At 39.4% G+C, this 22450-nt stretch overlaps 1 pseudogene; it reads left to right on the forward strand.

Moving 5' to 3' along the window:
- The first annotated feature begins 39 nt into the window (after nt 1-39).
- Nucleotides 40-728, forward strand: LOC116563422 (annotated as a pseudogene).
- The last annotated feature ends 21722 nt before the right edge of the window (nt 729-22450 follow it).

Consider the following 22450-nt stretch of genomic DNA (forward strand, 5'->3'; position numbering starts at 1 on the left):
CCGACCAGGGCCCCGGGGCCACAGGTTCAGCCGACGACCATGGGCTCCGTGCCCAACCAGCAGTTTGCAGGTGGCTGCACCAAGGCGGCAGAAGAGGCGCCGGAGGAGGCGCCAGAGGACGCGGCCCGGGCAGCGGACGAGCCTCAGCTGCTGCACGGTGCAGGCATCGGTAAGTGGTTCAACGTGGGGGTTTGGTTCCTGTCCCTGACCGCCCGCGCCGGGGTTGAGCTCGCCCCCTCAGGGGACGTCTTTGTGCACCAGAGTAAGCCGCACATGGAGGGCTTCTGGAGCTTGAAGGAGGGTGAGGCAGTGGAGTTCACCTTTAAGAAGTCAATCAAGGATCTGGAATCCATCCGTGTCAGTGGACCTGGTGGGGTGCTCTGTATTGGGAGTGAGAGGCGGCCAAAGGGGAAGAACATCCAGCAGCGCAAATCAAAAAAGGAGAGAGGTGCTACAACTGTGGAGGTCTAGACCATCATGCCAAGGAATGCAAGCTGCCGCCCCAGCCCAGGAAGTGCCACTTCTGCCAGAGCATCAGCCATATGGTAGCCTCATGTCCACTGAAGGCCCAGCAGGCCCCTAGCGCACAGGGAAAGCCAACCTACTTTCAGAAGGAAGAAGAAATCCACAGCCCAGCCCTGCCCTGTTCCCGGAAACCCAGAATTGAGCCCCAATGGGTGGAAGCTATTCTTTTGCTATCAGGAAGTTTCAAGGAGCAGGCAGGGTGAAGAAAGTGGAAATAGGGTGCACGGACGCTAGTTGGCACTGCCATGTATCTCAGGCTGGGGTTTACACCGTCACCCTTTCTTCCCTCTAGGTGGGGCCTTCCATGTAGAAAGTGGTGTCAGGAAGCCAAGAAAGGGAATATAAATGTATATCCAAGTCACTCTGAAACTTTTATGCAGATGCTAACTTTTATGTCAAAGTGGCCACAGGAATGTTTAATAGGAGACTAAGGAATGCAACTCCATGTTTACTGCTAGTAACCAAAGCTTTGTGTAAAAATCTTGAATTTATTGGGATGGAGGCTATGAAAGCCTGTACCTGTCTGTTCTGTCCCGGATCCCTTTCCCTCATTCCTGAACTGCAAGAGACTGAGCCCCTTTGGGCTTTGGTGATCCCATCACTGGTGTGTGTTTATATAATGGTTGATTTTGCTGTGTTGGGTATTTCTTTCCCATTTTCTAAACATTTATTAACACATGCTGACTCTTCCTTTCCCTTCTCCTTTCCCTGGAAAAATGCAATGAATAAATAAAGACTTATTGGTACTCAAAAAAAAAAAAAAAAGAGAGAGAGTCAATTCTGTTTCTATATATTAGCAATAATGAATTAGAAAACATGATTTTGAAAGATACTATTTATCATAGCAAGAATATCTACAAAATGCCTAGGACTATACCTAAGAAAAAATGCTCTAGACTCACACACAGCAAGTTAGAAAATGTTACTGAAAGACATTAAAGAAGACTTAACAAATGAAAAGATTATATATATACATAAGAATATCTAATATTGTAAAGCTTTGATCCCAAAGCGTTCATAGATATAATGTAATTCTAATCAAAATTCCAATATGCACATCTGGAAATATGACAATTTGCTCACAAAAGTTACATTGAAGAGCTTATGACCAAAAAGAGAGAAGAAATTTTCAAAGAAAATGATTGACATGGGTAGGGTAGGGTTGGAACCGTTCTGCCAGATGTTATTTTCAAGTTATAATGATTAAAAGGTCATAATATTGGCATAATAGAGACCAGAATAGAAAGACCCCAAACTTACACAACAACCAAATTAAAATACTATTTAACTTCATGAAACGTAGAGCCCACAACAAAGATCTAATGATTATGAGTACCTATTTGCCAGACAACACAGCAGTAAGATTAATGAAACACACAAAATGCATGGAAAATAGGTGAAAAAATTACTAGTAAGAGTCTTTAATCAATTCCATTGATTTTAATTTTTGCCAGATAGATAAAACCAAAGACATTAAAAAACTTAAATAACATGATCATATAGCTCTAGTTAATACATCTACTGAAAAGAGAATTCCTTTTTCACTTTAAGTATACATGCTAATAATACAATAAAACAAAATGTCAATTACAAACTCAGAAAACCAAACTCTAGACTCAGAATGAATACTTTTCTGGGAGAAGATAACTTACTAACACTGATCTTAGGATATATAGCAAAAATATAAATACATCATTTTTCATAGAAGAAATAAAAAAAATTATCCGGAGGTTTCTTTCCATTAAAAAACACCAGGCACAGGTCTGTTCATAGGGGAATTCTGCCAACTCGCCAGATAATTCTAATGTGATTTTAAATTCTTCCTGCAAATAACATAAAGAAGACCTTCCCAATTGTTTTAAGCAAAAAATATTCTTAAATCTTGATACACATAAAAACCACAACAGAAAATAAATCTAGAGATTAATCTCATAAATGTTCATGAAAAAGATCTTATAAAATGCATTCAACAAATAAATTCCATGCTTACAAGTAAAAGAAAATTGCATCTGATTAAGTGGGGTTTATGCTACTAAAACCAGGATTATTTTTATTAAGAATAAACTCGAGCTAGGTGCAGTTACTCACTCCTAGAATCCCAGCATTTGAGAAGGCCAAGGCAGAAGAATCACTTGAGGCCAGGAGTTTGAGTTTGAGACCAGCCTGGCCAACATAGTGAAACCATGTCTCTACCAAAAAACAGAAATTAGTCAGGCAGGGCGGCACACGCTTGTAATCTTAGCTACTTGGGAGGCTGAGATGGTAGAATTGTGGGAGAATTAGGAGGCAGAGGTTGCAGTGAGCCAAGATCATGCCACTGCACTCCAGCCTGGGTGACAGACTGGGACTATGTCTCATTTAAAAAAATAATAAATAAATAAACTTGATAGATGCAGGCTGTAAAAACATTTTCTTCAATTTAACATCCCCAAAATGTTAAATATGCTTTTAAAAAAATCCTACAAGGTAAATATAAATAAGTATTTACTTAAAATAGATATATGTATGTATATACACACCCACACATGCACACCTATGAAATGCCTTTTGAAGAAAAGTGAATACATTTCCCTTAAGGGGAAACATAACTAGGATGTCTACTCTTGCCACTATTATTTAACAGGCTGATAAGTACCAGCCAAAGCAATCAAAAAAGAAAGCAATTAATACATATAAAAACTGGAAAAGAGTAAATAAATGATCATTATTCATAGATGATATAATTGTATAATTAGAAAATACTTGAGAATAACTTAAAAATTATTACAAACAATAAAATTTAGTAAGGTGTCAGGGCACAAAATTAGTACATGGAAATAAACAGCTATCACGTATAAAAACAACAAGAAAATTTAACAGAAGAAGGGATCCAACACAACAGAAATCGGGATGCGCTTAATAAGATTTGTACAAAATCCGTATGAAAATATTCTGAAACACAACTAAAAGAAGAAAGAGAATAACTGAACAACAAAAAAAAACTTACCACAAGTTTGAATAGGAGAAACTCAACTAAAATGACGAATGGGCTACAGACCCCATGCAAGTCTGAAATCCAGTGGGGCGGTCAAATCTTAAAGCTCCAAAATGATCTTCTTTGACTCCATGCCTCACATCCAGGTTACAATGATGCATAGATGGGTTCCCATGGTCTTGGGCAGCTCCACCCCTGTGGCTTTGCAGGGTAAAGCCTCCTTCCTGTCTGACCTCATGAACTGATGTAGAGTGTCCATGGCATAAGCTGTCAGTGGATCTACCATTCTGGCATCTGGAGAACAGTGGCCCTCTTCTCACAGCTCCACTAGGTGGTGCCCCAGTAAGGATTCTGTGTGGGGACTCCCAACTCACATTTCCCTTCTGCACTGCTCCAGCTGAGGGTCTCCATTAGGGCCACACCTCTGCAGCAAACTTCGGCTGGAACTTCCAGGTGTTTCCATACAACTTCTGAAATCTAGGCGGAGGTTCCAAACCTCAATTCTTGACTTCTTTGCACTTGCAGGCTTAACACCACATGGAAGCTGCCAAGGTCTGGGACTTGCACACTCTGAAGCTATAGCCCAAGCTCTACGTTGGCCCCTTTCAGCCATAGCTGGAGCAGCTGGGATGTAGGACATCTAGTCCCTAGGCTGCACACAGCACGGGAACCCTGGGCCTAGGCCACAGAACCGCTTTTTCCTTCTAGGACTCCAGACCTGTGATGAGAAGTGTTGCTGTGAAGACCTCTGACATGCTCTGGAAATTTGGCTCCTCATTACTTTTCCAAATTTCTGCAGCTGGCTTGAATTTCTCCTCAGAAGATGGGATTTTCTTACCTACCACATTGTCAGACTGCAAATTTTCCAAACTTTTATGCTCTGCTTCCCTTATAAAACTGAATGCTTTTTAACATCACCCAAGTCACCTCTTGAATGCTTTGTGGTTTAGAAATTTCTTCCACCAGATACCCTAAACCACCTCTCTCGAGGTCAAAACTCCACAAATCTCTAGGGCAGGGGCAAAATGACGCCAGTCTCTTTGCTAAAACATAACAAGCGTTACCTTTGCTCCAGTTCCCAACAAGTTCCTCATCTCTGTCTGAGACCACCTCACCTTATTGTTCATATCACTATCAGCATTTCTGTCAGAGCCATTCAACAAGTTTCTGGGGAATTCCAAATTTTTCCACATTTTTCTGTATTCTTCTGAGTCTGACAAACTGTTCCAACCTCTGCCTGTTACCCAGTTCCAAAGCTACTTCCACATTTTTGGGTATATTCAGCAATGCCCCACTCCTGGTACCAATTTACTGTATTGATCCATTTCATGCCACTCATAATGATATACATGAGACTGGACAATTTACAAAAGAAAGAGGTTCATTGGACTTACAGTTCAATGGCTGGGGAGGCCTCACAATCATGGCAGAAGGCAAGGAGGAACGAGTCACATCTTGCGTGGATGTCAGCAGGCAAAAAGAGAGCTTGTGTAGAGAAACTCCCGTTTTTAAAACCATCAGATCCTTGTGAGACCAATTCGCTATCATTAGAAGGGCCACCCCCATGATTCAGTCATCTCCCACTGCATCCCTCCCACAACATGTGGGTATTATGGGAGCTACAAGATAAGATTTGGGTGGAGACACAGAGCCAAACCATATCAATATCTAATATAGAAATTCAGTTTTATAGCAAGAAGAAAAAGCATAGAAATCCAAAAGAAAAATAAAATTAGACTAATGTTTTCCTTTCAACAGATTGGAAATAACCAAAATGTTTGTTCATATAGCACTTAGGTAGTAGTATGGGAAACAGGCATCCTCATACTCTGTTAGTGGGATTGGCAATTGATACAACTTCTAGACATACAAATTTGATAATAGCTACTAATTTTTAAAACATTAATGACCTTTAACTCAGAAATTTTACCTCTGGAGATTTGTCGCTCGGATATGCAATATATGTACAAGATTATTCAATGAACAATCATTTGTGATAGGAGAAGATTGAAAATAATCTAAATGTCCAGCTACAGGGGATTATTAAAATAACTTTTATATATTTGTAAAATTGATCACTGCTAACTGCCTAAAAGAATAAGATAGCTCTAGATGTTGTAATGGAAAAATCCCCCAAGAAAGATTGTTAAGTGAAAGTACAAGCACAGACCATTTGTGTAAAGTAAAAGGAATACATTTGTAAATGCTTACAGCAGCATTGAATATCTCCAAATGCTATAAATGAAGCTGATAACCACAAGTGTATCTAGAAATGAGTCCTGGATGGCTGGAAGAGGAGCCTTTGAAGTGTGAAGTATGGAGGTGGAACTCTCAGAGTGCTGGAAGAAGATAACTTAAACAACTGAGCTCAGAAGGATCCCATGATCTCAAGGGTTCTGACAAGTCCTAGGGCCACTGGGGTATCTGGCAACCAGATTTGTTTGTACTTCAAACAAAGTATGAAGGATGCTTTGTTTTCACATTTGAATTTTTCATTTTTGTACGATGAACATGTTGTTCATTGTACCATTATATCAGCACCACCATTATATGGATGGTAATAACTACAGTTGTTATGGTAACTGCTTTTGGTTCAACCAACCAGAAAACTGCTGGAGAAAAATCTCTTAAACTGTGAGACACAAAATTAAGCCTTCCATGAAATTAATTTTATGCAATTTATACTTTTTTTGTTTTTTGAATATAGTTTTTGCATTCTCTCACCAAATGCGTAAAAATATATTAATAAAACTGTTTCTCTTGTCCAGAATTATTATTAATGTGATAGTATTACCAGTTAATTCAATAAAAACCATTTTAAGAAACTATTCTATATTCAATAACAGTTAGTACTGCTAATAGGTACTAACCCACAGCCTAAGTGTCTTTGCTTACAACTTATACAGGAGATGTAGCATATCTCTCACAAGTAAGAAATGCAATCAGGAAGAAAGTGGAGAACAGGGTTTTACAAGAGCACACAACCAAAGATTTTGGACCTTGATATATTTATGTAAATATTCTCAGCTGTTTTATTGATCAATATGAAGTGATTATCTTTTCTTCTATGACCAAAGAAAGCTAATGAGCCTGTTGTAGAATATGTAGAGTATTGCTACAATGTCATATACAGCCTTCTTCTGCTCAGTTTATGAAACTTGCAAAGCCATGTGCTCAGTAAATGTTAATTCTGCAAACACGAAGCCAAACAGTTGAAAAGGCGACACAGAAAGCAAAACAAAACCAACCATAAGCAATTCTTTTTTCAAGAAAAGGATCACAATAACATTCAGTTATTTTCAAACCTTCCTGCTGAGTCCCTCTGAGCCCTTGCTCAGTGATGGTCCACTAACCATCACTCACAGCTAGACCTTGCTGTTCCCCCTTTGAACACAAACAATGTCACAGACCATCACATCAGACAGGGTCGCTCTGTGACCATGACGAAGTGAATCAAAAAACAAGACCACTTCACAATTTGTCTAAGCACAGATAAAAAATAACAAGGTCACTGTGCAAACCACAAAACTACCAAACACCCTCCCTTCTAATATGAGTGACTACTACTTCTTTACTAATTATAGCTTTGACCTCACTCTAGTCTTTCTGCACTATTGTTAAGATTTAAGATCTTTAGTCATAGAGTTATCCCTGCTTCTGGACAGCTTCCAATCCAGAACAAAGATTCTCTTCTACAAACCTTCCCCAATTCCCCATCTCTTCCTGAGATGACACTGTTCTACTTGATGTGTCATCTTTCCCCTTTCACTGAGCAATGAACCCAACTTGCTCAGCTATAGTGTTTCTTAGTGGTCTTGGACTAGAGAGGCAAAAGAATTGTCTACTCCCAAAGACCTGCATTCCTCTCCCTCAATTCTGTCTTAAACAGGTGCCCATCAGACTTCCATCCATACTGTGTCGCCGAAACTGCTCTTGTCGTTATCAGTGACTTCACAGCTAAATCCAGTGGCCAATTCCCAGTTTTCACATTACTTGACTCATCAGTAGCATTTGAGGCAGATCACAGCTTCCTCCTGATAACAGTTCTTCCCTAGCTTCTAATATAGCAATTCAGTTTTATAGCAAGAAGAAAAAGCCTAGAAATCCAAAAGAAAAATAAAGTGGAGGAGTAGTTCCTCTTCCCTCACCAGCCACTGTGCATTAAACACCTTTTCTGGATTCTGTCTTGAGGGCTTAGGTCTCTGACTTCTACCTATGCTTACTCTTTTTGTGATCTCTAGTCTCATGCTTGTAAATACCATTTATGCTGATTCCTTGTGTTATGCATATGTGCATTCATTCTATCTTGAAATATATATATATCAGGGTAGAAGTCTGACTGACTTGGAATGAATATATATTCATTCCATATTCATTCAACTGGAATACATTCATTCCAGATCAGTCAGACTTCTATCCTGAAACATGAACTCATAGATCCAATTATTTTCTCAATATCTCCAATATTTAGATGCCCAGTAGGCATCTTACACCTGACATTTCCAAAACAGAGGTTCTGATGTTTCTTTCCTTTAAACATGGAGGACACCTGCAATCCTATTCATCTCAGTAAATGCCAGTCCTATGGAAAAAGTTGCTCAGGCCCACAGCCTTGGAGACATCTTTGACTCATCTCTGCACTTACACCCCCACATCACTCTGCACCTATCAAACTAACCTCCAAAAAATACCTGGGATGCACCTGCTCTTACCATCTCAGCTGCTGCCTCCCTCATCCAGTTCGATATCATCTCTCACCTGGCTTCTTGAATAACTTCCTTCCTTACCTGCTTCTGATCTTGATTCCATTCTTTCTGGTTGCCACATAATGGCTGTGTCTAGCATTTTAAAACGTAAGTCAGATGTGCTACTTCTCCATACAAACCCATGTAGTAGCTCCCCATCTCACTCAGAGTAAAGCCAAAGCCTTTACAAGAATCTACATGATCTACTACTGACACACATACAAGCCTACCTCTGTGACACTGAATTCTTCAAGACTCAGACTTTGAAAAAGAATTCCATTATTTAAGGGCATTCATAAGATTGCAACTTAAACACAAAGTTTTAGAACTAAAAAATGTTTTTAAATTTAAATCAGTAAGCATGGCATATAGGATCATTTTTATTCTTGTGTTTTTTTTTTTTTAATTTAATTTAAAATTCTGGGATACATGTGCACGACATGCAGGTTTGTTCCATAGGTGAACGTGTGCCATGGTGGTTTGCTGCACCTACAAACCCACCACCTAGGTATTAAGCCCAACATGCATTAGCTATTTACCCTGATGTTCTCCCTACCCCTGAGCCCCTGACAGGACCCAGTGTGTGTTGTTCCTTTCCCTGTGTCCATGTGTTTTCATCACATGTAGGATTTTTTAATTGACATGTCTTGATAACAGACTAAGTTTGATGAATGACTGCCAGATAACCTAGTGGCCCTAGGACATGTCAGAGCCCTTGAGGTCATGGGATCCTTCTGGGTCCAGTTGTTCAAGTTATCTTCTTCCAGCACTCTGAGAGTTTCACCCCCAGCTCTCAGATCCACACCTACCTTCCCATGCACTGTGCCTTGCCACAGCTTCCCTGACAAAAATCAGCAAATCCTCACCAGGTTACTTTCTAGGCTTACATATCTCACAGCTGCTTTGCACCATGGCTCATTCTAGCAATCTTGAAATAAATTTGCCAAATATAGCTATTTCTTTATTCAACAAACAGCATATGAGTTAAAGCAACAAGAATAATAAAGAATCACAAAATGTGAGTGCTGCATGGGCTCTTAGATATTACCTAATCCAGGGACAGGCAAAATTGTTCCCGTAAAGAGCCAGATAGTACATATTTTGGCTTTTGGGGCCCAAGCAGTCTCCGTTGTAATGACTCACCTCTGCCAGTATAGGGCAAAAGCAGCCACAGAAAATATGCAAACAAATGCATGTGGCTGTATTCCAATAAAACTTTATTTACAAAAAAGTGCATCAAGCTGGATTTGGCCTGTGGGCTATAGTTTACAGTCTAATCCAACTCTGTCATTTCATACATGCAAACAAAGTAATTTGACACAAAGAGTAAATGGAGACTCCTGTTTCAGATGGAACAGGGCAGTTTCAGTGTATGTCTGTTGTCTCAGTATAATTATTCCTACATCCCCTTTCATTCTCAAAAGTATCCCAGACTGAATAGAAAATTACATGGTCACCAATTGTAATGTTATGTCCTTCGACTTATGTAAATCCCCATATTTCTCATGTGTTATCAGCGCCCTATAAATAATTCAAAATCGAGTACATGTATAGCACAGATGACACTATTATTTGAAAAATTACCAAGGTTTGTTAAGGAGGACTGCAATATTGCTCAAATTTTTAATAGTCCAATACTAATTCATTTTCTAAAATTCAGTAAGCAATCCTGGATAATGGAACCAAAGATTCAATATATTGCTATATGCTATATAAGTATAATGTAATTTAATTATTCAGGAAAAATATCAAATGATTTTCTCGTCTGCAAACAAGCTATCTTTTGAAGCACTAATTGCATTAAATATTTGGAAAACTGTAGGCCAAATACGTTCCATTAGTCTATCCTTTGATACACTCCAAAATTTTCCTTCTTCCCAATGGGCACAGTTTCTTAAAATATTCTGACATGGCCTCAACGTCAAGTACGATCACAGATAGAGGCATTTTCTTGTCTTCAGTTTCAAAACAAAGCAGTCACTCTGGGTCTTAAAGGGAAGCAGAGCTTCATGGGATTATATTTTTTTCACTGTGCCCCTGACTCCTTCTCTAGCCTGGTTTGTGCCTTTAGATTAGCTCTGGAGTCTGAAGACACACAGTGGAGTTGCCCACAGCACAAGTCACAGTTAACCCAGCGTTTCATGAGCAGCATCTGTGAATGAGTTCACCACAACCCATTCTCTGGCAGAAATAGGATAAATTTGGTGCTTACTGATGAAGCATAAGGTTGTAATTGGGACAGTCAGTGACAATATGCCTCTGAGCATTGTTTGATGTTTAAGAGGATTTACCATTTTAAATAGCTTTGAAAAGTGTGTTGAGTATGAGATTTATGTTTTTAGAAGAAATTACATTTAGAAAGTAAAATAGATGAATATTTTATTTTCATGATGGAGATATTTGGAATAAGCTTGGGGGACTATTCCAAATGAAAATCATAAAAGTTTATTTCACAGTTTAAAATATATCCAGCACTTTTAGCTTATCCTACTAAACATGAGCCTGAGGCTTACAAATCATTCAGTTGTCCTCAGCCTAAAATAAAATCTTACCTTTGGAGACATCTGTGTGAGTGGTTGAAATGCTCAAAGCCATACAATTATTCCTGGCTACTGTTCCCAGTTTAAATCGAAAAGTACAAACAAATTAGCCCTATTTGAGACCTTCAGGTAGGGACAGATTATGTGCTTTATAATTTATAAAATGGGCTATTTTTTCACACTTTCCATAGATCACTCTTTTTGACTTAGATTCTAAGCTACTTGAGAGAAAAGACTGTTCTTTTGTTTAAAAGTTTCTCAAGAATTCCCGAGTTATTCCAAGAATTCTGGTTGGAATTGACTGCCCGGCTTTTAGTAAATTCTTAATTACCATAGGTTTCACCTAAATCATTATCCATGCATTCATTAGAATGCACTAGTAAGTAAACGACCACTGCTCAGTTCTTCCAGGAATTTTTATGGCTGACAAACAGGCCACAGATGAACTGTGAGGAGACAGAACGCTTAAGGCACTGAACATTTCCAGAGCACACAACTGTGAGTTAAAGAGATAGAAAAACAGGAAAGGACTAACAGGCCTGCCAAACACAGTCCTCACCTTCCAAGCTGGTAAGTACAACAGGGATACAACACCCTCCGGTTTATACCATTCCCAACGAAGCGGTACTGAAGCTACGCTAAGATTCAAGAGCAATGCTCTCTTTCTTCTCACTACAGTGCCACCCTTGAGCGGGCAGAATTTGCTGAAGGGAAACTGAAGGGTGGATCAACGAGATAGGAGAAGGATGGTATCGATGTCAAGGGGATGGATGAAGCAGATGAGCATCCACCAAAATCTGTTCTCACCTTTGAGCATGTGGCTGAGATAGTAGAGAGGACACTTGGTCCTAGCAAAGAGACACAGTCACCGAGACTCCATGGCTTCATACCTCTGGTATATTCTCTTCTCATCTACCTGCCTCCCTTCCCAACGTGACCCAAGTCACATAGCAGAAAGCTGTCCCTTCCTAACATTGCTGACTAGGCTAAATTTCTAACTATAAAAGGAGGAATCTAGCCATTTATCTCCTTCACTAATGCCTCTCAAGGTTGCTAAAGCAAGACTCAAACATCCCTAAACCTGGCCATCTTCCAAGATTACTGAAGCGAGACACTGGCATTCCCGATTAGAAGCAGACCAGATTTAGCCAACTGAAAACAGGATGAACTCCAGCACTGACCTTTCACTGAGTTTTTCCTCATTATAATCCCATTTTTATAATACTAAAAATCACACATGGGTTGGAGATTTAACATGCTATGAGACATGAAACCCATGAAAAGACATATTATCAAACTGCAAAGGTGCTAAAAGTTATCTACCACTACATGCCTGCATGTCGCTCCTTTCCCACCTTACCTTCTTTAAAATGACCAGAGCCAAGCCCCTTGGGAAGTCAGGACCCCTTTCCCTTACACTGCTCCCTTGCTTTGCTCGAGCCACAAGCCTATTAAAACTTGCCTGAGAAAAATTTGTGTTTAGACTCATGTTAATTTCTATTTATCCAAGAGACAAGAACTCAGTAGTCCTCCCTGAAGCAACAGCTAAGGTATATTATTGCAGCCTCCCTCTCAGCTATGTGTGGCTATGTGACTAAGTTCTCAACAATTTCATGTGGGAAAGTGAGATCTGCTATTTCCTGAGAGCCTGAGCCTTGAGACAGTGCCCTTTCTTTTTCCAGAAGGATTAATGTGAGCAGAACATGGAGCCAACCTCCATCTCAGCTCATAGAAATGGGACTTTCACCTGTTCACAAGGTATTAGAGAGGAAGCATCCACGCCTTAAAAAAAAAATTAGACAAACCACATTTAACTGTTTATTTGAACAAAGAATGATTTATGAATCAGGCTACATGCAGAACAAGAAGAGGTTAAGAGACCTCCAATGCAGTGGCATGGCAGCAAGCTTTTAATACGCTGCATGTCGAAGCAACACATGAGAAAATATTGGATTGGTTACGATGGAAAGTACCTACTAGAGGTCCGTGAGCAGTGTGTGATTGGTAAAGTCTCTAGTTTTGTTTTACAGTCTACATTGGGCTTTAGCTTGCTTATATAGGAACTGAAAGTGCCAGATCTGCACCAGCCTAATGGCCTCCCAATTTAAAAAAATTTAATAACCCTTTCTCTAAGTTCTCATTATTCCAAATGGAAGGGGAATGATCTGATTGGTAAAATTGGGCACAAGATTCCTTCCTTCTTCATGCCTGGCCTGGTCTAATGGATCTCCTTATGGATACTGTCCTCCCCTCAAGGTGTACACCACCTTTTTATTAACAGTTACACCTGCTCCTAGCCAATGAATTCACCTGGGTCAGGAGTCAGAGCAAACTTCCTTGGGTAGACATGAAAGCCGTTTCTTTCGGCTTCTGCTTTCCTGGACTTCATGAGTACAACATAGGCTGCCATTTTCAGGCCAGTGCCCTCACAAATGGCACTCTTCAGACTTAACTCTTCAGGAGCAAGCCTCCAGTCTAGATTGGAAGGAGAGGAGGTAGTTGAAAGCACTCTTTTGACTTTGGGCCCAGGCATAGTCTCTCTTCAAACCACTGGGTTTACCATGTTAACAATGCTCACCTTACTTTTGGGTGTATTTCTCAATTTGGTTCAGAACGTTAAAAGAAATAAGGATGTAATTGTTTGACACTTGTATACTTCAAATAAGAGGGTAATACCATAAAGAATTATTCCAGATTTTAACAAATATTTATTTGACTACATCATCTCTGCTTTGAGAAATATGAATTTTGGCTTGTTAGGGTACCACATGGATGTAATAATTTTTTGTTGATTGATGATTATTTGACATGATTTATCAACAGTATTAAAAATGTGCTGTGGCTGAGACAGCTGTGAGTCCGCCACCAACTCATGCTTCCCCTCACCACAGGGTAGAGCGGCCCAGCCAGCCAGGGTAGTAGTGGTTTCCCCAGCTTCCCAGACATCTCTGCGAGGCCACGTGTCTCACACTCAGTGTGGAATGAGAGTGGATGTGAGGAGCATCTTTTCTGTGCCAAGGGGTATGTGGAATATGCCTTCCTCACTCAACCTGTGCTCCTTTTTCCACTGGACTGAAGCAGATTAGTGTGATAAGCCTTAAGGCCATGTTCTCCAGATGGGGGAGCTCAATACCGCTTAGAGCAGAGCAATTAGCAATACATACTTTGAAATCTAAGTAAGAAATAAACTTGCACTGTATTTTAGCCATTATCCACTGTTAGTGTATTTGTTATAGCAGATAGCACACCCTGACTAACAGAAGTGTGTAGTGTTGTAGCCACAATTCTACTTATAGGCACTGATCCAAGGAAATAATTACAGATATGAAAAACATTCATCTACAAGGATATTATTACATTATTATTTATGACCATGAAGCAACTTGGAAACAACCTAAGAGTCATACAAAAGTACTTCATTAAGTAAATATAGTTATGATAGAATACTTATTTATTTTTATTGCATTTTAGGTTTGGGGGTACATGTGAAGAACATGTAAGATTGTTGCATAGGTACACACGTGGCAGTGTGGTTTGCTGCCTTCCTCCCCATCACCTATATCTGGCATTTCTCCCCATGCTATCTCTCCCCAACTCCCCAACCCCACTGTCCCTACCCTATTTCCCCCCGACAGACCCCAGAGTGTGTGATGCTCCCCTCCCTGTGTCCATGTGTTCTCATTGCTCAACTCCCGCCTATGAGTGAGAACATGTGGTGTTTGATTTTCTGCTCTTGTGTCAGTTTGCTGAGAATGATGGTTTCCAGGTTCATCCATGTCCCTACAAAGGACAAACTCTTTTTTTATGGCTGCATAGTATTCCATGGTGTATATGTGCCACATTTTCCCGGTCCTGTCTATCATTGATGGGCATTTGGGTTGGTTCCAAGTCTTTGCTACCATAAACTGTGCTGCAATGAACATTCGTGTGCATGTGTCCTTACAATAGAACGATTTATAATCCTTTGGATAAAAATAAAAGAATACTTTTAAGTATTTAAATTTTAACTTTAAATTGAATAATATAATAGTAATCATTTGAAAAACAACTCATTATCACTCAATGAAATAGTTGCCACATTCTAGGCACTGTTCTAGGCACTTTCATTGGCAACAGCCCTGCTATCTACATTTTATGGATAAGAAAACTGAGACGCAGAGGAAAAGTAACTTGGCTTGGGTCACACAGCCAATAGGTAGCAGAGCTAAGAAAAACACATAAAAGGAATAAATGCAAAAATGCCTGTTAGAAATGAAGACTGAAAAGCAGAGAGCAAAACAGATATGCATTCTTACCCCCACTGTTTTGTGTCAGAGAGTTGGATCCACTGGGGGACATTCATGAGCTCATCCAGTCATTCCTCCATCCATTCAGAACTGTTTACTGAGTGCTTACTACATGCCAGGCATTGCTCTCTGAGCAGGAAAACAACTAAAGTCATAGGCTTTGCATTCACATAATGGAAACATAAGAAAGAAAGAAATATATAATAAAGTGTCAGCTTGATAAATTCTTTGAAGAAGTCAAACTGAGTAAAGGGACAGAGCTGACAGAACAGGGTGCACTTTAGAAAGGACACCAGGGACTCACACCGAGCACTCCACTTCTGTGTAAATTTGCCAACATGGGGTTTCAGGCCTACCAGGACCTGCATCGGTAAACCACACCATTCAGCCACAGGAGAGGAGAAACCCTACAAAAAGTGGGGCTGGAGGTCAGAGTTCAGCAGATGCGGGGATGCTGGCAGAGAGACTGTCCCTGCCTTCTCCTCTGGGACCCCTGCCTCCATAGCGTGGCTGACAAGGAACCCCTACTACTGTGTGTCCATGGCTGCAGAAGGGAGGTAGGGGGCGGTGAGGAAGAAGGAGGAGAGGGACAGGGACCACCAAGTGGTGCACATGTGATCAGGCCCCTAAGCATGGCCTGCCCTTCCCCGGAGGAGCCCTGCATGGCATGTTCCCGTTTCTAGAGCAGCAGACGCCATCTTCCTGTTGCCTGGGAGATGCGATCATCCACCCACGGTTATGTGTGCAAGTGTTAGGTGGAGGCCAGTTTGAGTGGAGTCTTCATGACTCAAAGGAGAGGCTGGGGAGGAGCCACCAAGGTCCAAGTGTGTCCTGAAGCTGAGTTTGCACAGCATTATTTTGATGAACATTGGATGTCCACGCACCAGGAGGGGCCCAGGGGCTGTGTCACTGCTCCAGAGCCCCATGACTTGCCTCCTCAACTGAATTGTAGGTTTGTTAAAGGCAGGGACTAGTGTGCCCACGGCAGTGGCTTTATAAAATGTTCCATACACATTTAATAAATAAGTGAATGAACGAATGGTAAAAACAATAAATTATTTAAATATTATTGTTTTAATTGTAATTGAATTATTAAAATATAAAACAAATTTTTGTACATATCAAAAGTGTTTTGCTTTTTTTATTGTATCACCTACTCTTAGGAATTGTACTTAAGCTATTCTACGTGAAAAACAGGCGTTTCCCGTGCACTCAGTCGATGGTAGTTGTTATCATCGTTGTTGCTTTTTTAAAAAAATTATATTCTGTTGATTCTAAAAAGATTTAGATTTACAGAAGTTAAAAAAAAAAGAAAACAAACGTTCCCTGACTTCTTCTGACATTTTATTGAAAGATTTAGAATTGTATTGTCACTGCTGGTTGCTCTATAAAATTAGCAATTCTTAGAAGTTTATCCACTCCAGCAAGATCTTTTAAATGTGCCAGATACTTCTCCAGGCTCTAAGATTCCTGGGTCATACCTAGGTAAGAGGAAAATTGAAAAGTGACTAAGTTATAAAGGAAAGCCAGGACCCACTTACCCTAAAGGTCAGGCTGATGGTCCCTGTTAAGTGTCTAGCTAGGGAGGAGTACATACATATACATATTCACATACACACACATATACACATACATATTCATCATCAATTTTACTAATATGAAGCATTGCAGCACACCATCTATAATTAGTAATAAAACGTACAATATATTTGTGTTAATTCCATAGAGCCAATTGATTATCAGAGAATACTTTAGTTTTGCCGAACTCTTGTATTCATAGCCAACCTGCAGTTGAAACTGAATCATAATCTGTAAAAGTGAATTGCTTCCCAACTCACTACTTTCCCAGTTAATTTAACGTCATTAAAACTAATATGTAACATGAAAAAAAGGAAGGGATCATAAGAGAAGGCCTTTCTTCGGGAGTTGTGTTGGAATGGAGACAAGGAGGCAAGTCCTGTAGAGTTCTTGGAAAGGATAAATGTTCCAGGCAGAGGGACGTGCAACACCTTCAGGCAGGATCAAACTTGGAATATTTGAGGAATAGCAGAAAAAACCCAAGTGGCTGTAATAAAGTTCAAGGAGAGGCGAGAGGGAGGAGGAAGCAGCTCCAGGCCATGTAGGGAAGGAGTTTAGATCTCTTTTGGGTAAGATGGAAGTGTTGCCAGCTGAGCTGCCTGGGACAGACACTGAGGTGGAAATGCATGGGCAGGGAGTTTCTGAGAAGGGATCTCAGGCATCTATATCTCCAGAAGCATGAAGGAAGCAAGATTTGGCAGAGGAAAAAGTTGAACTGTGATGCAGTCTCTCCCACTGGGAGCTCTGAAGCTAGAATGTCCAATTCACTGCAGGCCTTATATATTTGCATCAATTGCCAATGATGTGAGCTGTCATGAATGGTGCGAGACAACTCTCTTCAAGAGAGGCAGGTCCTAAGGAAAGACTTGGGTGAAGGTTGTTAACAGTCCTAGCATCTGGGAAAATTAGTGCTTCATACCTAAAGATGGGTATCTGGGCAGTGCAACAGAGCATTTGCTATGAGAAGTTATTCGGGGGTGTTAAGCAAGGAAATTACATAATTGGAATTATATTTTTAAGGATCACTCTGGTTGCTACATTGAAAATGATTGTTGAGAGTAAGAACGCTAGTTAGAAAGTGAGTGGGGAGGGAGACTAGTTAGAAAGTGAGTGAACAACTTAGGCTTCTGACCCTGCACAGTCTAGAAAATAAGCCAAGAAGCAGTGTGGAGCCTGCTAAATGTCCAAAGCAATTCTTTTGTCATATCAGGGGAATCAAAGCATCCACTGGAAGATCCCATTTATTCTTTCAACATGAACAAGAATATCTGCAGAAAGTTACAAGACTCCCAGGAGACACCATCAGTCTCAGATCAAAGAGAGACAATGCCATAACCACTTGCAAAAATTACAATAATAATTTGCTCCAGAAAACTAATGATCCTAAAAGGAAGGACCTGAACCATAAAGATGGCTTTGCTACAACCCATTTTACAAGTAGGGAAATGGTGTGGCTGCTAATTCAAATTGAAATATTTGATCCAGGCTACAAAAAACTTTACTGCAATAAAGTATAATCAATATACGTGCAAAGTTCTAGACAAGAAATTTAACACTAAATCATCTAATATATGAATTCATCAGATCATAGATTTAATTAGTAAGTATTTTGCCAATTTGGATCTTAAAATATCTCCCCTCAAGAAACTTGTTCTGAAACTTTTGTATGTATGGGGACCACCTTAGGTGCTTGTTCAAAACGCAAATTCAAAGCTTCATCCCCAAAGACTTGGTGCAGGTCTGGATGTGGTCCAAACACCCAGGATGACTCTGAGGGAGGTGGCTGATGGACAATCGTGAGAGACACCATCTAGGGGAACATTCACCAGAAAGCAGAAGGCAGCATGGGCAATTGTATGCAAGTGGGAATAGGTCTATAATGGTTGTTACCATAAACAGCCTCTGTCCAAAAAAAGTTGTCACCCTTCAATATGCCAGAGTTTTAAATTTTCCTCAGTCTCGAAGTTCTGCAAACCCAAGTCCATAATGTTAGCTGCAGAAAATAACAGCTGAAAGTGGTTAGCCAAAGGAAGTACCACAGACTAAATCACAGGAAGGTGGGCAATCATGTGTACTTACTGCCGCATCTGCTGCAGTGCACAAGAAAGTTTTGGTTTCACACCGAAAGTGAAAGGATAACTTAAAATCCCATAAATAATACATTGAAGAGAGAAAAGTCATTCTACTGTTGTATCTGGAGAGGCCCTGCTAAGATAAAAGGCTCTGTTCAGTGTTTATCTTGCTGCCAGAGAACAAGGCAAGCAGTGAGGCAGAGTTGTAATTGACCCAAAAGCATGTATGAGAAATGAACCAAGGAGAGTGTGCAGTTAAAAGCCTCATATAAAAAGAGAGCTGTAAAGTAAAAGTCCAGCAAATCTGCATATCAAATGATATGAAAATATGTTTGATCTAGTGTACTGATGCACTAAATTTGCATAAAATTTAACCTTTTGTCCTGGTGTGATTGGAAAGGTGCAAAAATAAATTTGAGGTTAGAGCTTTAGCATCCTATCCTCTTAGATATACAAAAGGATATAATTAACCGGAACAGCTGTTTACAAGCTTCATTGGAAACTCTGGGAAGACAATTTATTCTATTACTAATCCTAGAAGGTAAAATCTACAACAGATATTGAATTGGTAATCCAAGATTCTTATCAATTCTGACCTACATAAAACCTAGTCTTCTTATAGACCTATATAACTTGTGTCAGAGCATCCATTTAATTGTATTCTTATTTGAGTAGATGTTTAAAGCTGCCTCTGACTAAAATTCTATTATCAAACCTAGAAGGAAGGAAAAAAAAGACTGTCATTTCATAATGGCTTGATACAAGAAGCTATATTTAGTATAAAAGTCAATTATTAATTATCTATAGGAGCCAAGAAATAACACAGAACAAAAGTTATCTTAATATTTATAATGTTTTATAGATTTATCTTGTCAACTGCTTTGTTCCTGGAAAAATGCTATATTTAAGATTTTATTTACTCTTTAATTCTGAGTACATTCACAATGAATGGGAGGTGGCCCAAATAAAAAGGTGTCAGGATAAATCATGTTGTGATTTAAAGCTTATTGTTTATAATCTGGAATCAGAATATTAAAGTTAAATATATAACTTCCACTTTCATCCTTGATAGAGTAACTGGGAGATGTGCCTTCCCACCAAAATCAACAATAAAACTGGACAAAATATTTAAAGTAATTTTTTTCAGGCATTGAAAAATAGGTATCACAGAACTATGATCCTTGAGAGAAGGAAAACCTACAAAATAAACTGCATAACAACTTCAATTTTCTGCTTGCAGGCATATTCCTTCTGCAGCACATGGAGGTGAGCCCAAGCAAAACAACATTCTCAATGAACCAACATAAAGAGAACAGAGTTACAGACTGCTGAAGTAGCTGGAATTTGTAGGGCAGGTTATCAAAGAAGTGACAGCAGCACAGAAGTTTGCTCCATAAATCATCATAAACCTTAAGTCTTTGGCCAAGGGCTGTGCTATGCATCTGTAGGACAAGATTCTAAAATGTCTAGCAGAGCTTACCTGCTCCAGGGCTGAGACTTATATGGTGATACAAGAGGTTATAGAATACTGAGAGACATTGGAGTTCCAGTCCAGTCATAATGGAGAGAACTGACTAAGCAACCATACCTTGAATGAGGACCATGGCATAGGATAAAGCTCAAAAAAAAAAAGACTTTCAGGACACAAAGGACTCACCATTCATTTAACTGACTACCAAAACAATATTCAACACTTTTAAGGAGAAGATGACATAATCCAGACCACATTTAACATATCCACGATGTTCAGTATGCAACACAAAGTTATGAGACATACATAAGTCATAATGCATGGCACATAATCAGGGGGAAATTAACAGAAATATTTTCTCCTGACCTAGATATGATTATAATTATATTCAAGGACTTAAAGGAAAAGATAGTCATAATAAATGCACAGGTGGTAAAAATTGGAAGAGAAATGGAAACTATGGTGGAAAAATCAAAAGTAAATAGTTAAAATAAAAATATAGCTGAAATTAAAAATTCACTGCTAGGTTTAACAGTTTTTAAACAACACAGATAACTGCTTAAATTTAAAGCTAGATCAATAGCACTTATATGATAGGAACAGAAATAAAGAAAATTAGAAAAAGTAGATATGGCTTCCATGATCTATGGTACAGCAATAAGTAGCCTAATTGTAACTGAAATTCTACAAAAAGAGAAGGAAATGGAACAGAAAAAATTTGAAGAAATTAGAGTCAAAATTACCTATATTCATTATAAACAAGCTTACAGACTAATGAAGTTAGGAAACTCCAAGCTGAACAAAGATAAAGGGCAACATAACTAACAAGTGTAGAAACATCATGGTCAAAATATTAAAACAAAGGCAAAGAGGAAAATCTAAAATTTATTTAGAGGGGTAAAAAACAAGACTGCTTACATAAGATAAAAATCAAGAGATATACACAGATTTGTCATCAGGAACAATACACCAAGAAGACAATAAAATGATATACCTAAGGTGCTTAAAGAATAAAAACCTACTAATATGTAACTCAATGTTCAATGAAAGTATCCCTCAAAAATGAAGACAAAATGAAAACTCACAGAAAGAAAATAGTTCATACAGGAGGCTTCCAGCTGTCATCAGGTCAGTGCCATTCTGGGACAGAGCTTTCAGAGGAAGGAGGAAGCAGCAGCCCTCTTTGCTGTTGTGCGGACTTCACTGGTGATACCCAGGAAAATGGGGTCTGGAGTGAACCCCCAGAAAACTGCAGCAGACCTGCAGAAGAGGGGCCTGACTGTTAAAAACAAATAAACAGAAAGCAAAATAACAACATCAACAAAAAGACCCCACAAAAACCCCATCCAAAGGTCATCACCCTCAAAGATGAAAGGTGGGTAAATCCACATAGATAAGGAAAAACCAATGCTGAAAACCCCAAAAGTCAAAATGCCTTTTCTCCTCCAAATCATTGCAAGGGCACAGAACTGGGCTGAAGCTGAGATGGATGAACTGACAGAAGTCAGCTTTAGAAAGTAGGTAATAATAAATTTTGCTGAGCTAAAGGATTATGTTCTAACCTAATGCAAAGAAGCTAAGAACCATGATAAAAGATTACAGGAGCTGTTAACTAGAATAACCAGTTTAGACAGGAACATAAATGACCTGATGGAACTGAAAAACACAGCACAAGAATTTTATGATGCAAACGCAAGTACCAATAGCTGAACTGACCAAGTAGAAGAGAGAATATCAGAGCTTGAAAGACTACCTTGCTGAAATAGGGCATGAAGACAAGATTGGAGAAAAAAGAATGAAAAGAAACAAACCCTCCAAGAGCTATGGGACTATGTCAAAAGACCAAACCTATGACTGATAATACCTGAAAAAGATGGAGAGAATGGAACCAAGTTGGAAAATGCACTTCAGGAAATTATTCAGGAGAACTTCCCCAATCGAGCAAGACAGGTCAATATTCAAATTCACGAAATTGAGAGAACTGCAATAGGATACTCCACAAAAAGATCTACTCCAATACACATAATCATCGATTCTTCAAGTTTGAAATGGAAGAAAAAATGTTAAAGGCAGCAAGAAAGAAAGGCCAGGTCACCTACAAAGGGGAGCCCATCAGACCAACAGCAGACCTCTCAGTGGAAACCCTACAAGCCAGAAGAGACTGTAGGCCAATATTCAACATTCTTAAAGAAAAGAAATGCCAACCCAGAATTTCATATCTAGCCAAACTAAGCTTTATAAGCAGAGGAGAAATAAAAT

The sequence above is a fragment of the Sapajus apella genome, unplaced genomic scaffold, assembly GCF_009761245.1.
Source record: "Sapajus apella isolate SASKATOON/1434 unplaced genomic scaffold, GSC_monkey_1.0 scaffold35, whole genome shotgun sequence".
In the NCBI taxonomy this organism is placed as follows: Eukaryota; Metazoa; Chordata; class Mammalia; order Primates; family Cebidae; genus Sapajus; species Sapajus apella.